This window comes from Dreissena polymorpha, chromosome 1, assembly GCF_020536995.1.
Source record: "Dreissena polymorpha isolate Duluth1 chromosome 1, UMN_Dpol_1.0, whole genome shotgun sequence".
NCBI lineage: Eukaryota > Metazoa > Mollusca > Bivalvia > Myida > Dreissenidae > Dreissena > Dreissena polymorpha.
In genome coordinates, this window is record NC_068355.1 from 2369404 (window position 1) to 2388871 (window position 19468).

The following is a 19468-nucleotide window of genomic DNA, read 5'->3' on the forward strand; positions in this document are numbered from 1 at the left end:
AAAATAAGGAAAGATACGTTTATGCAGACTGATTTAGTTCACGACAAACGAAACAGGCCATCAACGGTGTCACTAGGGTTTTGTTAATTGAAATAATGTCAGAACAGAAGCAATACGTGAAATGTTTATTGTGAGTTAATACATACTGGAAAATATATATTATAAAATTTGATGTCCGCGCATCGTAAATGATTTACGAATTGCGTAGTAAAGCTTAGGTTGCACTTTTGTTAATCGTTACAGTCGAAAAAGAACGAATACAAAAACACGCGCTTTAATACTAAACCTGCTGGTACGCAAACTCTCTGCTTAACATCGCACCCTACAACCCTTGCACCTGAGTATGCGGAGAATGTTTTCACTCAAACCACCTGTTTCCCCCGGTTTCTGTAGCACTTAATATTGTTAGATTACATTAGCCTGCTAATGTTTCACTGTGATATCAAAGCAAGGTTATGATTATTGATATATGTTTAGTGGAATCCTCATTACGGAGAAACATACGCAGCTGTAAGCCATGCGATTGATAATTTGGATGATTAGTGTCCGAGAATAACATGTTCTGAGAGAATAAAACAGGTGCGTATATCTGCACTGATTCTAGGCATTATTGGTTATTTTATCGTATGCTTGCTCAATTCAAGAATGGCTTATCAATGAAAAGAATCAATGTAATAATAAATGGACTAAAAAAAGTTGCGCACAAGATCGGAATCCTTTATAAATTTTTTTCCCGAGCATCTTAAAACATATTTTAGAAATTACATTTCCGGGCGTTTATGACATATTTTTTACATTTATTCGAACCTAATGAACCACATTAACCATTTTTACACAACGTGAACTACATGCTTACTTCAAAAAGTATGTTTTGCACGCAGATAAATATAATTTTTGACAAATGTTTCACTTGAATATAACATATGCAACGGCTGACGTTGTGTATAAGAAGGTCATGTACTAACATGCATTAAATGGCATAATTGAATGCATTTTATCAGCAACGAAAGGTCTTTGATTTTGCTTATTTTCGTTTAAAATATATCATTTATAGTTTATACAAAAGCGGGATTCAACATTATAGATAGTGGGCTTATCACCAGCGGCAGTGACGGCGGCGGCGGCATTGGTGGTGGCGGTGATGGTAGTAGCAGTAGAAGTAGTCGTGGTAGTGACTTAGCCTAAACAATATGACACTACACATAAAACGCATACAACATTATTATGATTAAAGGTGGGTTCGTGGCGCAGGCACGGTCACTGCAAAACATCGTGGAGGGGTGGGGGTTAAACAGTTTGAAAAGCAAGCCACATCTCACTCTTTCTGCAAAGGAGCATTATACATGAAAGCATTACGAATCAAATAAAAAAAGCAATACAAGAGAGGACACATTTGATGGATGTACAAATCAAGTTAATAAATATTAACTAGAAGAAAATAAATTTGCAATAGGTCAAGCAATTAAGGAAAATTTAATTTAATACCACACTTTTAAAAAGAAATGGGCGTGGACATACCATAATTAAGGTATATATTGAACATCTTTACAATTGAACTAGTACCAAACACTACAACTACAATTAAACATATCTTTTGGTATGCATAAACCTATATGCATTTGTTGTTTAGTTTTAAGTTATTCGCTTGCGAACGACTAAGGTTAATAACACGCGTTTCAAGCCACTTTCCTTAACTACGATAAGCCTGATAACTGCCGCAACTGCCGCATCCGCAGCAAACATATGGTGTGTAAATGGATAAACAAACCACTCATCAATAATTTTCTAGTATTTTTCCCTCATGTAACCTCGGCCTTAAACGGAAATCTAAAGACGTTATAACTATAAACATACATACATATTAATATACCCCAAGAAAAAATAACATATGTAAGGTGCTAACTGAAAATGAGTTGGGTTACACATCGCCACAATGCAGTATACAATATTATTAAAACTAACAATACTGTCACATACTTATACGTAAAACACTATTATAACTAGAATAGTTATGATCATGACATAGTATTGGAAAAATTTCGGCTTCCTAATTCCATCGAACAACTTTTAATAAAGAGCCGGAGGATTTTTTAAACTATGCAATGTTGCTGACGCTTTCTTTTAAGACTTGGTGTCTTCTGTATCATTGTGTAAAAAATGATAATTAAAAGTAAATTAAACTCTATTACATCGCCAACAAGATTTAAATAATACTATTCAAACGACAATACTTTTGAAATAAGAAATATATAAAAAAAAATAAAAAACATTTGAATTTGACCATATCTCCCTCGTTCTCTCACTCTATCTCTCTCTCTCACTTATTACATCATATGTAACCAAATAGATTATATCATAAAGCTCTAAGAAGCATCTAAGAATATGGCGACAACAACCTTTCGGTAAAGCATTTTAATAATAAATGATAAGATTTATTCAATCAGTTTAAGAATAAGTCAAAAATGAGAATATTTCAAAACTATCTAAGGAATATATCACAACGTATGCACTTTCTCAAAATTAGTTATAAAAAAAAGTTATATAGTAATTGTTTTGGCTACCGGGCATAAGGTTCGCCAACAATTTATTGTTGTTTTCTGGAAGCTTAGATCGGTCGATTTGGTTTGCGAAATCGTATCGAACGAGAGACGCATGTAAGCGAGGAATACACAAGCGCCACGAGAAAAAAAGTGATTGTTAATTTATCGAAGATTTTTCTTTTCTTTTTTAATCAGCAGTTTAGTATAAATCTATTTCAAGCATACATTTGTGTTCGCAGAATTACGATAATTACCGAAGCCAGGAATTTTTGTTCCGGCACAACAACATAGCTTTAAGTAGGACACGGTAATAGAAAACACAAGGGTACATTGCATTTGTTGCATAATTATTTAGATATTGAATACACAATGTATCGTGGCAAACATTTCAAGGGCATGAGATACAGTAATTGCATATTAATTCAACATTCATTTTTCAGACTGTCGACATATTTACAGCTTGTAAAATCCATCCAAATTGAATCATTGATTAATTCTCTCTCTCTCTCTCTCTCTCTCTCTCTCTCTCTCTCTCTCTCTCTCTCTCTCTCTCTCTCTCTCTCTCTCTCTCTCTCTCTCTCTCTCTCTCTCTCTCTCTCTCTCTCTCTCTCTCTCTCTCTCTCTCTCTCTTTCTCTCTCTCTCTCTGTATGACATACAACTGCAAAAGAATCGAAGTCATTCTCAAGTAATCCAAATATGACATGCAGCGTCATTAGAATCGGACAGGAAGACACTCACACTCACATACAATTTCATCATGCTGCGGTGTATGTACGTTGCGTTGCTTTGTATCAATTTATTTTACAATGACTTTCTCAGATCAGTAGTATATCATTAAACAGAATGCATTCTTAAAAGCCACTTCTTTTAACCATTTTCAGCCAGTCAATTTAACACAAAATGTTGTCATATATGAAGTAACACCTTGAATAAAATCATATCCAAGATCATAGAAATAGTTATCAAACCGTATTATTTTTAGCACCTACTTACAGAATCACGATTATACTATTTTTGATCATACTTTTTAGGTATATGACAATACAAACCGGTTTCATTTGCATATATTATTGGTTAAAAATGACTTTAAGCAAGGTGAAAATTCATCGAGATCATTCCACATGTTTAATATGCACATGAAAATTATATATATTTTACTATGAACCAATAAAATATGTTTAAACTAACTCTTTGAACTTCACATTATTTTTTAGAAAGACAGAAAATAGGTCAAAAGGTCATTTTTGTTTATTGCACTTATATTTTCCCATTGCGCGACGGTGTCTTGTTTGGTGATTTGAAATGCTATTTCTTATAAATTAATATACCTATGTATTGAAATACATCAATGGTTAAAATATTTTCCCCCATCGCTACGTTTTGGTAATTAATTTAATGTAAATTGTTCACATGATAAAACAGGAAACATGCATACGACCTATTTCATACCGTTTTTAATTTGTTAACAAAACAATGTCATCAGTGAACAACAATACAACACACACGTATTGTATCATTATTCGCTTAAATGTCAGTTTAACCCATTTAAGCCTAGCGTCTAGAAAAAAGGCCTTGGCAAACAGCGTAGACCCAGATAAGACGCCGCATGATGCGGCGTCTCATCTGGGTCTGCGCTCTTTGCTTACATTAATTTCTGTAAGACAAATTCTAACTATAGAAATAAATATACTAGACATCCCTAATTTTGGAAATAAATTGATCCAATTTTGAAGAATGAGAGTCCACTAGGCATACATGGGTTAAGGTCCGTCAAAAGAAAAGGCCTACAGACAGGATAAACAACAAGTGTTTAATCGTGAAAATACAGGTCGGATAGGCAACGCGTCTATAATCGTGGCAATATATGTGAGCTTTACAATAATAAAATTATGAATTTAAAGCTGTTGCTTACCCTTAGGTAACTTTTGCGACTGTTACGAACATTAAGAACTTTGCAAGCTGTGATGCAATAGATTTTGGCAATATGATTCCCAGTGTAACATCGTACCGTACAACCCTTTCACCTGAGTATGTGGAGAATGTGTTCACTCAAACCACCTGTTTACCCCGGATTCGTAGTACATAATATTGTTAAATTACATTACCCTGATTACGTTTCATTGTGATTTCAATACACGGTTATGATTATCGAACTAGGTTCAGTCTAGTCCTCATCTTAAAGAAACATACCGCCTTGAGGTTGATAACTTGGCAGATTAGATTCCAAGAATAACATTTTCAGAGAATATTTGACATGTGCTATACATGCGTTGATTGTTATCGTTTCTTGTTATTTTCTCCTTCGAACATTGCTTATCAAGGCCATTTCTCAATGCAACAACCAATGGTATACAATAAAATTTGCACACATGTTTGGAATCAATTTATATTTTTTATTTAACGACTTTGATTTTTCAAACATATATTTTCGAGGATTTGTAGGAGAACCTTTAGATCACTTGACGACTTGTGGAATGTGACACGGTGATCGTATAGAGGTACACTTTCTGTTTGAATGTGACACTTTCAATGATTTAGGGGGCCCAATACACTTGGCAGATATATATCGTCTGAGCTGACGAAACACAATTCTATTAGTAAACTGAATACACTAATGTCTGTATGGCCACGAAACTGGCTACATCTTTTGCTTAAGCATATTTAAAAAGACGACCTGTTATCTATGCATACTTCTGAATGTACATTTTTTCATATTCATATTCGTAATATATTATTAACATGTATCAGTTTATGCGGTGCTATTGTATATAATTTGAAATATTCTGTTTTGGTGACTTATAGGTCCATCGGGTCAGGTGTAAAACAAATGTATATATATATATATATATATATATATATATATATTAATTTGATGTTTTCTTGTATTCCACATGTCATTATAATAAACAACTTACTTGCTTGCTTACTTACTTGCTTACTTACTTACTTACTTACTTACTTACTTGTATTTTAACATTATAAACCACACCAATACGTTTTACACAGCCTGAACTAAACGTCCAATCAGAAGATAATTGGATTGCACGCACACTCATTTTAAGGCAAACACCGCACTTCTATATCACGTGTGTAGTGATAAGATGTTTGTGTACAAAATAGCAAAATTCTTTCTTGTCTGATATTAAGGAAAGGCAAACAGTCTGTAATTTCGCAAACATAATACAATTCAAATATCATCTTACATTTGTTTTAATATGAACATTACTTACAAACACTGATTCACACTGGATCATGGTAAGCCTGGCTAAATATAAATCAATATACTGTTGGACTCTTCCTTAGTTTAAACATAATTTATACAAGAATGCATTTGCATATGTTCGAAACATGCAACATTTGTATACAAACAATTTTGATTTTGATAAGAACGGAAAACTTCGTCTTATAGAATTCTTCTCCATAAAGGTTATGTTTATTTGCATGTTTAAGCGAAAATATTTGGTAACTATTAAATCGAATAAAAATGGGATTAGTGCGATAAGAGGAGAAAAATAGTAGAGTAGTAAAAGAGAAAAAAGTGACAATTATTGGATTGGGAAGAAATGCTAGAGATAGATACATGTATGAGAGGGCGGAAATAGTTCAAATTAATATAACATAGATACTCTATATACATGTGAAAAGTGGCTTCGAAAGAGTAAGGGAGTTCTAAAGAAGTTCTGAAAAAAACAATGTTTAAAATCGTTTGCTATTAATAATATATATGGGTACCGCGTCGGCAATATGGGTGTTAGTTTGATAGCCCAAACTTATATCCCCATATAAGACGGAACGAAATAAATTGATTTAAATAATGTTCTGCAATTATATTAATATAGAGCTGGCATTGAAGGAAATAATGGAAAGGTGACTCCCTTTTAGGGTTGTTAGCATAGATGTGATATCACGGTTTAAGCTGTGGTCACGGCGCTAGAACAGTTAATGCGAAACCATCGGCCTCAGTATAATAAAATGAAACTCATTTAAGCTATGGTCACGGCACGAGAACAGTGTATGCAAAAATATCATCCGCTAAACTGATTGAAACGAGCGCCGAACCTCACACTTTGCCCATAATTATTCACGAATCACCCAACTGTAAATGACCATAAACATTTATTGTTAGTTTGATTCGAATGCAATTTAAGTACTTGTTTTAGTTAAATCGAAAACCACACTCAGTAGAAACAAATAACGTTTTTTAGAACGTACAAATAGAGCATATATACGCGACGATGAGTAGCTAAATACAGATTAACTTAAACTTAGTACCATGAAATTATGCAATAAATTTGTAATAATTTTATTTCGCTTTCAATATATCAAAAAACGGCGCAAATGACTGACACTCACTTAGTTATGTAATTATATCAGCTGCCAATGCCTTGCATTGCATTTAATGACATTTAAAAAAAAATGTAAGGATTACGAAATTCACGACACACTACGTACCTAACTGTACATACCAAAATGGAGAAATGTTTAAGATAAAGCCTACACGTAACCGTACTAACAAACCCTCGTTCAAACAACTGACGCTGTTGTATCCATATTAACAGTGCAGCTTCTTTCAAGATTATGTTGTACATGGCTTTTCTATATAGCGAAAAAATACATGTTATTGATTTAAAATATTTCCCAACATGCAATAAAAGGATTGGCACTGTGTGATAACATCAATGATTTCGATATGATAGTCGCGATATATGACGACATGTAGCATTATTAATCTTTTCTTATCATACGATGGGCACCCACTGCCTCGGCTTATGTTAGGAATGTTGTTGCGATGCATAATTAATATGTAAAATTCCAAAGTTAGCACTCAGAACCAGAAATAAATTGAAATTGAAAATCTGGTAGATTTTTTAAAAACCTTTAACTTGTATAATCGCTCTGAATCAGGCCGCCTAGTAATCTGCCTGACAAATTGTAATGACAATCAATTAAATGAGCTTACACAGTAATTGCGAAAATTGTACAATATGTTTTAGTCTATAATGGTTTTTCTCGATAAAGCTGTTCATCCCACCGCTCGTGTATTCTATATAACAAATTACATGATTTGAAAAACTCCCGCCAAGCAGTCTTTTATATTGAATAATCTGTAATAAATTGACCGTAAATGTTCACAAGTATTATTGTTTCTCGTTTCCATTTCAAGTCGCGATTTTGTGAGGTTCAACATTTTTTTAAATAAATAAAAACTGCGAATAACTCTGTGTCCACATTAAGGCGTGGTGATCGGTCAACGGGTACAGGTTCTTGATTGACAACGGTATTCATTGCACTTTTAGTTCCACGGAGGTAATTTCAGGCTTTTTAATATTCGTACCGTTGGTAACGTATTAACAATTCATCGATTTGAACAAGAAAATACGAAGTTCTGTATTTTCATCATGTCTTAGATTGCAATTTTAAGAATTCCATTCCACTGAAGAAGCTATCTAGCGGTCTTTACGCATATATCTTCGTTTACCTAAAATGTTTTTTGTTTTTTCAACATATTGCATTATTGTGTGCACGAATCATTTAATGAAACATCGCATAATTAAAATAATCATCTGATGTATATACCAAACAACAGCCTCATTCGGTATCGACTACATAGTATGAGATAGTGAACACTAAATATTTGACGAATTTTACAATTTTGGAAAACTTATACTGATTTTCCGTTTTCAGAGAAATTCAAAATAGATATATACAAATATTTAACTAATACTTTAAACAGTAAATCAAATGCCCATGTTGACAACATTAAATGATAAGTAAAACATAAATATCTTCTACTTTAGATATAATTTAATTTTTTATTATAATGGGTGGTATTGCAGTACATTAACGGTTACTTTGAAAAAACTACAAAACGTGAATCAGATTTCAGCATGAAATGGCAACTGTCTCTCTACAATTATTCTGCAGGCTGTACTTTAAGGCAGATATAAGTGCTCATTACGATACTTTTGTAAATTGATTATAGAATCAGTACTCCAATCATTTTAGAATCAGTACTCCCATCATTATAGAATCAGTACTCCCATCATTATAGAATATAACATACACATGCAAATGGGACATCGTGTGCTTATCACGAATACAGTAGATTTTAGAAAACGATTTTTTATGTATATTTGTGACGGAAGTGTGCAAACTATATATGTTATTAAAATGACAAAAGCAAAAACCAATATACACATTAATCATAAATGTATTATTAGGTTTTATTCTTTATTTAACGTAGTAGCGATTCTTTAGTGTTGGTTATATTCGTAACCTTAAAGGGATCTTTTCACGCTTTGGTAAATTGACAAAATTGAAAAAAGATGTTTCAGATTCGCAAATTTTCGTTTTAGTTATGATATTTGTGAGGAAACAGTAATACTGAACATTTACCATGGTCTAATATAGCCATTATATGCATCTTTTGACGATTTTAAAACCTAAAAATTATAAAGCGTTGCAACGCGAAACGATTGAATAATTTGGAGAGTTCTGTTTTTGTCGTTAAATTCTGTGAAACTACGAAGATTGCTTATATAAGGTATAAAATACGTCAAGTATGTGTACTCGGCGGAATAGCTCAGTAGGCTAAAGCGTTTTTACTTCAGGACTCTGGCAGGACTCCAGGGGTCACTGGTTCGAAACCTGCACCGGGCAATGTTCTTTTCCTTTTTTTAATTTTATTCTTGATTTTTTACTGGAGCTTTTACGATCCAATGTTTACATTTATCAATATAAAGGATTTAATGAATAAGTTTAAAAAATGCCAAAATCTGTGAAAAGGCCCCTTTAACATGCTATTTTGTTATTTATTTTTTTCATTTCACATGCTATAATAGTTTTATTTATATATAGTTTTATAAGCCTCGAGTTTCCTTCTCAATTTTGTCCAATTGTATTTTACAGCCTTTATGTTAAGCAATACTGCAATTCTACCTGCCTAGTATATTGTTCAAATATAATATGTATGTTTGTATTGTATTGTATTGCTTATATGTACTTTCAATGAACTAAATAAATAGTGTTTAAACCAATAGTTTTATTTATTTAAAACAATTTTGCATATTCGAACCTTTTAACTGTTATATTTTCTCTAGATATGTACATGTACAACAAAGCTTTTTGATTCGGTCTTTGAGTACGGTACGTCTTTTCTCTGAATTTCACGACCATGACCTTAATAAAATTTTATGGCGTCATGTATTTTAAACTTTTAAATAAAGATAAAACGTATTTGGTACTCGCTTTGGTTTCAGTTTGTCGTGCCCCAGAAAGTTCCCGTTCTGTTGCTCTTCTCTGCATATAGCCATTGAGTAATTAAATATAAACACGTTGTCACGTATTCCCTTTTAATGCTGTTTAATGTAAATTGTGTTGCTATGATATGAATTGTTATGTACACTTAAATATTTAAAAAATAATTATCGAGCAAGTGTGAGGTTTCGAGATCCTTAAAACCGATTTATCCCAATGATTTGAAATACCTATTCTAAGGATGTGACCCTGTTGTGTTTATGTTAGTTATGTACATATATGTATTGTATTTTGATTCATTACCTGAAATAAAAGAACGGATTGTATAATAACAGTTTTATTTCTTGCTGATGCAGCTGACGTTTATTTGGCATTTCCTGACTTACTGACAGGTTTGGTTGATAAGTCAAGTTGAGAAAAAGCACGTGTGAATGAGATGATGGACATATTTATATAAAAAACATTCAAATAGTATTTCTGTACACATTTTTGTAATTACTTATATCCTTAAACAGCCTTGAAAAAAAGAAACGTTAACATACATAAATTACATTAAATTAATATTTCATGGAAATCTTTGTGAAATAAAACAGTTTCAATTACGCTGGGTTTGAATAGCAATTCACGATAACATAAAACTAAATCAGTCAATTCACCACGTGAATCGCGATATATGATGGCATTTATCATCTTTTTAATCATATGATGGACACCCACTGCTATCGTTTATGTTTGGAATGTTGCTGCAATATATCATTCACAATTTACATGTTATCTTAAACGGTTGAAAATCTTGCACGCTGAATTCAAGTGTACAATTATCTATCTTACTACCGTTGGCGCCATAACCATAACGGCCATGGACTTGTCATGATGCATTTTGTGAAAGCGTTTCCAAAGTTTGTATACAGACGCAAACAGTCATACACCTGCAACACGGTTTCGCTGTTAAACAATAACTGACGGGCTATTAACCTAAAATTATATTTTGTTTGAATGTAGGTACGAATTAGTTAAAGGATTAATTGTATTAATATATATATGTTAAAGTGTTTTGTTGACGTTTCGCTGTTCAACCTAGAAAATAACTATTTCAGATCTCAAAGCAAATACTTCAAAACTATCTGCGCGATGTTCAGGCACCAATCAAGCGATTTGAATATTCCTCGATAGAAGTAACACATGCACAGCAAAGCATATTATTGCATCGAGTAATTAACTAGAAATAATTTACCATTTATGTTGCATTATTTTTTTTCACTATTTTGAGTTGTTGTAAATTGAGACTGTGTTTGTTATACATGTCTTAACTATACATTGTTTCAAGAACAGAACAAAACAGTGTTTCAAGTGTAGAGTGCGTTGTGAGCACATGGAACACACGTTGAACATAAAATGGTTTGCATTAATCGTGTATTGATGGACTATTATAACAATGATGTCTGGTTTTGAACTATATGTTTCGAATGTTATTTTGATAAAGTTATTTGTGTCTATTGTGTGATACACAGTCTTTCATAATTATGATGTTAGAATATATCTTATGAAGACTGAACATTCGACTGTTTGAGTTTATTTATTATTAACGTCGTCCTAAAGACTCTCTGTGTGCATTTTTAATTTTGTTTTCCAACCAAAAACGTCAATGCCGTTATCTGTGTATACTTAACGGTTTCCGTCGTTTTTAAATTTTATACCAGTGTTTCTTACCTAGGAGGGAGTTTTCTCGTCCTAGAAAGTAAAATCTCATTTTAGAGTCACGCGCTATTCGCAAACGTTAAACGTATAGTTTACGAATAGTTATATATAATTATGTTATATGACCTAATACGTAAAATGTAAAGTTAAACTATTTTCCGACACCGGGTATATGTAACATGGCATTAATATGTGGTGTTGATCGCATTTTTATTGTGTTGAGTTCCTTCAGAATTTAAATGGTATTTATATTTTGTTGATAACACCGACATATTAAAATGGTTGAACATATGGTATAAACAATGTTTGTTTGAATATTTATTACATTGATACATAACTAGATTTATAATATTCAAACAACAAATACTATACTAATTGCATGCATTTTGCATTATCATTTGGTTTAACACTAGAAACGGTGGAGTTTCTTTGGTAAACAATAATGCTCTGTTCCGTTTAAATATATATTCAATCATGTATTGTTTGAGCCATTTATGTTACATGGATTACCGTAACTTTGCAATTAACTATTCGGCTGAACTAGTGTACATCATATTCACTGACTGTTAAGTTTGGTAAAGAGTCTTTAGTGTGGTTGTTTTTTGTTGTTGTAATCCATACTGTAAAGCATTGAAGACGGTATTGCGTACAAATACTATTCTGATATAGTTTAGTGTTTTACTGCTACTCATGTCGCCATTGAAATTGAAATTCAGCGCATCATATCAAGAACGGATGAAGCGACGTTGACATTTTTTGTTCATAGTTCGGACTGTATGATATAAATAACTTTAATTCACTACATCTGCTATAACACAAAACCAATTTAATTGTGTTATCCTTTATTGTTCTTTTGTGTTTCTGTTCTTCTTTATTGTCGTTTTAATATTTTGCATAAAAATAACAGAATATCATCAAACTGTTAAAATTTTAAATATATAAAAGTCGGTCTTAACTTAAAGCTGACCTTAATTCAGATGTCCTTAAAAACATTGTGTAGAACTTCTTGTCTTGAGTAGTTTGTGTTGGTACAGTAGTGACATTTCAACTAATATACTGGAGACAAAGACGCTAGTACACGTTAAAAAAGCCAGCATAAACAAACATTTTTCCATTTTTCCATCTACGCGGAAGTATATATACGCGTGTAAGTTCTGTAAATTCGGTCCAAAGAGCGGGTATATAGAACGTTGGTTACCCTTTTTCAATCGATGCTAGCATTGCAAAGTTCTATATTAACTCTGTATCATGGATCGTTATTATATGCATCATAAACTGTGTAACGCGAAGATTTGTTTTTAATATAATATATTACTTAAGTGTACATGAGTTGCTTTGAAATGTTTTTTCCCCGCGGAAGTCAGTCTCTTCAAAATGAAGACAACCCAAACATTAACGCATTCTGATTGAATACTGATATATTACTATCTATATTTGTAATACTTTCGCAAGATAGTCAATCCATGTAATTAACACATTTATGCCTAGTGGACTCTACCATCCTTTTAATTTGGACCATTTTTTTCCAAAATAAGAGATGTATAGTTTATTTTTTCTATATTTAGAATATTTCTTACAGAAATTCCTTTAAGCAAACAGAGCAGACCCTGATGAGACGCCGCATCATGCAAAATGATGAATCGGAAACAGCTATTAAGGAACCCGAGGTCCGAACCGACACGCCACGTCGCCCCAAAGGAAAGGCTCCAGCAGCACCCAATACTCGCGGTAGGAACGCGTCTCCCTCATCCACCAAATTGTCATCGAAACAGCCCGGATACCTGATGCAGGTCCACTCAGTTATGTCAAAAGCGTCCCCGGCAACATCTCCAAGACCAGCGACCGGAAACACGGTGATTGACAACCCCACTACGACTATTGTCTAGGAACACACCGGGAACGTGGCTTTTTGTGTTAACTGTGTTTATTTGCCATGCTCCTCGACTAAAACTCGTTGTGAACATGTTGATCAAGCACTCCCCCTTTCTTTGGACAGTGACGCAGTCTCGGCTGAAAACGCGCCATCTCCTGTAACTACAAAAACAAACTTGAATTAGAATATGTATTATAATATGCCTGACAAACGTTTTAATTTCACGATAGGATCATTAAATGTATGTGGTCTGAAAACAAAATCAAGTTATCCAGAATTTCACGAATTAACTTCAAAATATGATATATTGTGCACCCAAGAAACAAAACTTGATTAATTTGACATAATCGATATCCCTAACAATACGTTTTTATCTAAGCCACGGCTAGAAAATTATAAGCGAAAATCAGGCGGTTTGGGATATTTTATAGAAAATGAAATTATGAATAAGCTAAATGTAAAAAAACTAGAATCTAAATGTGAGTACAATTTTTGGCTAAAAATAAGTAATGGGCAAGAAAATTTCGTTATAGGTAATGTGTATATACCCCCAGAACAATCAAGATTCCACACTGATGATGAGCTATTCCTACTAGAAAATGAAATCACTAATACATGCATACAATTCGAAAATACTCTTTTAACTGGCGACTTTAATGGTTACACATCTAATTTACCCGATTACACCGACTTTGGTAATATTTTATCTCAACGCTTTCAAATTGACGAATGCACGATGAACACGTCTAACCCTTCACAAATATTAACCCAACTAGGTATCCCACTCCAACGTAAATCACAATGTAATAAAACCAATAACACGGGACATAAATTATTAGAAATATGCAAGTTTAATAACATAATTATTATGAATGGTCGCTTTGGTAAGGACTCAAATATTGGGAAACATACTTTTAGAAATGTCTCGGTGATTGACTATGCCCTATTGTCCATCAATTTACTTTATAATGTAAACGAGTTCGAGATAATTGACGTTGACGGACTTTTATCAGATGGCCATAGCCTGTTATCTATCACAGTAAATCTACCCTTTGATAAATTCCTTTGATGTTACCTTAATCCCGACCACAGAAATAAACACTAAAAATATACCCCGCCCCCCTAAATGGAATCCTAATAAATTAACCGATTTTGTATCCAATATAGACAATACACAAGTAAATGAAATACTAGAGCTGCTGAATAACCGCCCAAATAATGAGATACAAACATTTTTAAACACAATTAAGAATAAAATCTCAAATCTTTTCCAACAGTCTGCGCGTGAATCGTTCCCACGGCAAATTAATAGACAACCACGTAAAACTTCCAATTTAAAAGTTGCATCAAAACCATGGTTTGGCCCTCAATGCCACAAGGCAAGAAGTAAATATAACCACACACGGAAAGCTTACCAAATACATAAATCCCAACTAAATAAACATAGTCTAGATTCGGCCAGCCGCCACTATAAACACGTGCTCATTACGTTCATAAACAAACATAAATATACTGTAGAAAATAAGTTACGGTCAATGAATGCCTCGAAACCCAAAGAATATTGGAATCTTTTAAACAATATAAATACAAGTAAAAAAGTAAATTAAAGCCCGAATATCGAGCATTTTTTCAAATTCTTTAAAGATACTTACTCAACTACACACCCCGATATATTGCCACCAGACCCGGATGAATATGGCACACCAGATACATACAATGTCGAAGCCCTGAATACACCCATCACCTGCAACAAAATAAATAAAATGATTATAAAATTAAAAAATGGAAAAGCGCCATCGCAATTTGACAATATTTTAAATGAATTTCTTAAGAACACTTCTTTCAAAATGCTCCCAATATATTGCAGTCTTTTTAACACAATTTTAGACACCGGAATCTTACCTGAAAAATGGTTAATCGGTACAATAAAACCCATATTTTAAAATAAAGGATCAAAGCTCGATCCTAACAATTACAGACCGATTACAATTTAAAGTTACTTAGGCAAGCTATTTACAGCCGTAATTTATAAAAGAATCAACACTTTTCTAGAAGATAATGAATTACTTCATGCAAATCAAGCTGGATTTCGCTCTGGTTATTCGATATGCGACCATATTTTTACATTAAATATGCTTATCCAAAAATTAAGGGCTGCTAAAAGAAAATTATTCTGTACATTCATAGATTTTTCGGCTGCATTCGATTCTATCTGGAGATCAGGTCTGTGGCACAAAATACTTAAACTGGGCATGCAAGGTAAAATATTCACCGTTATCAAAAATCTGTATTCTAATATTAAATCGTGTGTTTCTCTCAATGGTGAATTATCACAAATGTTTTCTAGTTCTTTAGGAGTGAGACAAGAGGAAAATCTATCTCCTATACTTTTTTCAATATACATGAACGATCTTGATGCCTTCTTACAACAAACGGGTGATGGAATAAGTCTAGAGGTTAATATAAATAATTCAATTCACTTCCTTAAATTACTTGTCTTGCTCTATGCAGATGACACCATAATCCTGAGTGAAAATGAAGAGGAGTTCCATAATAAACTTAATTTCTTCTATAATTACTGCAAGACTTGGAAATTAAATATCAATTATTCCAAAACAAAAGTTATGGTTTTTGGTACAACTAAAATTTCCAAATATAGTTTCCATATAAATAACCAATTGCTCGAAACAGTCAAAGAATACAAATATCTAGGCGTTCTTTTCTTCTCATCTGGTAGTTTTTTAAACTGTAGAAAATATCTCGTGGAACAAGCCAACAAGGCATTGTTCAGCTTATTCACTAAAATAAATAATCTAAATTTACCAAATGACCTGCAAATAAAACTATTCGACCAAACTATAGTCCCTATACTTACATATGGTTGTGAGGTCTGTGGATATGAAAACTTAGACATTATCAAAAATTTCCACTGTACTTTCTTACGAATAATAACTAAAGTTAAGAAATCAACGCCAATATATTGCTTATATGCAGAACTTGGAAGATACCCACTCGATATAATTAAAAAAACAAGAATGATAAAATTTTGGAACAAGATAATAACAAGCAAACACAATAAACTGTCATTTTGTATGTACAAATATATTATCAACTCAAAGATAGACAATAAATGGACTAACTTTATTTCCAGCATCTTACATTCTACTGGCCTTTCATTTTTATGGTTACAGCAAGAAAACATCTCGACTAATAACATACATAAGCAAGTCAAGACAACTTTAACAGACCATTTTAAACAGGGTTGGAATGCTCAGATACAATGCTCCGCAAAAGGCAAAATGTACGGATTATTTAAAAATAATACCAACTTTGAACATTATTTAACAGCCTTACCACAATCACTCCGACTAAGTATGCTACATTTCCGTACAGGCAATCATCTATTCCCAGTTGAAACTGGCCGCTTCTCTCAAAACTTCATATCTCATGAGAATCGGAAATGTAACCTCTGTAATAAAAATGACATTGGGGACGAAATGCATTACCTTTTAATATGCCCTTACTTCAGAGAAAGGGGAACACAATTAATCCCTTCTTATTATACGCACCGCCCAAACGTCATTAAATTCCATTGTCTAATGTGCACTAACAATCCTGTCACACTTAAAAACACAGCTTTATTTATGAAACACTTAATCAATGCCTTTCGGCGCTCGTAATTAAATAGTTGCATACCGTAAGACACATGATTTCCTTTGAGTAGTATACCTTTAATACTTTAGCACTAATGACCCACATTATAATATAAAACTTACCTTCCTATGACGCACGAAATAATCAAAAAGCCATAGTAAAAATGTCCACTCGTACACGTTTACAAACAGTCCAACTCAGTCATCAATGAACTTAAACACTACACTGCCTCATCATGTTTATATAACGCGCCCGTGAATGAATTGTCTGTTCTCGCTTCTAATAACCGTCCCCTAAGTACAGGGGCAACATAAAGGGATATACACATGCTAACGTTGACATTTCATGAACTGAAATTTATGAGAAATGTGTAACCGAACCATTATATGCATCTTTTGACGATTTTAAAACCTAAAACTATAAAGCGTTGCAACGCGAAACGATTGAATAATTTGGAGAGTTCTGTTTTTGTCGTTAAATTTTGTGAAACTACGAAGATTGCTTATATAAGGTATAAAATACGTCAAGTATGTATACTCGGCGGAATAGCTCAGTAGGCTAAAGCGTTTTTACTTCAGGACTCTGGCAGGACTCCAGGGGTCACTGGTTCGAAACCTGCTCCGGGCAATGTTCTTTTCCTTTTTTAAATTTTATTCTTGATTTTTTACTGGAGCTTTTACGATCCAATGTTTACATTTATCAATATAAAGCATTTAATGAATAAGTTAAAAAATGCCAAAATCTGTGAAAAGGCCCCTTTAAAAGTTCCCCTACGGTTACAATCCCAAACTTTACTTACGATGGGAGAGTACTCCATTTATACTAAGGGGAATTTCCTACACTCAATCGTAATTAAATTTTGAAATAGATATTGCAATAGTTAATCTCACTACTGAAAGACATGCGCATGTATGTATTATACTTAGTAAACGACACAGCGTGTAAAATAAACTGAATTTGAAGAAATATGTTCCACGGCTAATGTTAACTGTAATTCTTATATCTGCTTCTTCAAGCTGTATAATCACAACAACCATCATCATCATGACCATCATCATTGTTGTCGTCATCACATCGTCATCTCGATCATTGCCATGATAACTATTTTCATCATTATTAGTATTATCATAAGTATTATCGTTGATGTTGTTGTTGTTACTGTTATTACAAGTTGTTTTTTGTTGTATTTTTTTCTAATTAATGATGACGTTGTAATGGTCACGAATCATACCTTTGTAAAAAGAGCGTATCCACATACAAGTATTTAACTAGTAATTAATCGTTAAGTATTAATTGGTGTTATTGTTGCTACAATTACTATCAAGTATTATTATAACCAATGTTGCTGTTGTTAATCATTAATCCCACTTTTGCAATTGGAGCGTATTCAGATAAGTACCAATTAAATATTTAACACCTACTGGTTCCAAAGCTAAATTTTTCTTTCTTTATAGACAATATACTGTTTAAATAACCATTTCGCTACTGACCCTCTGCTTGAGACTCTCCACATAACAACCACTTTCCCACATGAGCTTCTATGATTTATCGTATATTATACTGCTTGTTTGATATTTGTGTAATGATTTATCGTATATACGACTGTTTGTTTAATATGTGTGTAATTCTTTGATAAATAAGCTCACATGTTATTACAAAATGTCACTGTTTTGTAACTTGTGAAAACGAGTAAAGTACTGTTCTGTTCTGTTCTGTTCATTAAATTTAACTTCACGTAACCGCATCAAATGTTATAAATATCAAGATAGTAATTAGGGAATGGAATTCGCAACAAAGCATTCGAATATCAACATTAACCAATAATATAACCTTTCTTTGCTTTAAGTTTCGCGCAACTTGGCTATAAGCTTATGTTGATACTAAATAGGTTATCATGTAGATTATACAATTATAGCATAAAATTACTGATACAATATAAGCAACGCGAATCATCTGATACACATTGAGAGTGTTTACTACAAACGTATTTATTTTCACACACATCATGAAATGTTTGTACAATTATTCGCTAAACATGCATTATCGTATGCAGAACCGAGTTAATGAGCTGACGAGCGCATTATGACCTGTTAATGATAGCCATATCCCATACAAAACAACCTAATCCTGCTTATAATACGACACAATAATGATAATAAATTAACCACTATCTTGTTTGAAGCCATTAGACAAATGTGTAGGGAAATAATAATGCACCAAAAATTAGATTCACACATCCTACGCTCGTATTAACAAAGGACACTAATTTGCTCGAAATTCGTATGGGCGTAAACAACTGTGTTTTTGTATTAATTCTGGACTATATGCGTTTATGATAAACATGTTTTTCCGGTAAAATCCCATTCATATACAAAAAATCAAATGTCATCTTGGTTATTCTTTAACAAACAGTGGGCGGCGCCTAATGTCTTGAAAGTAGTTATG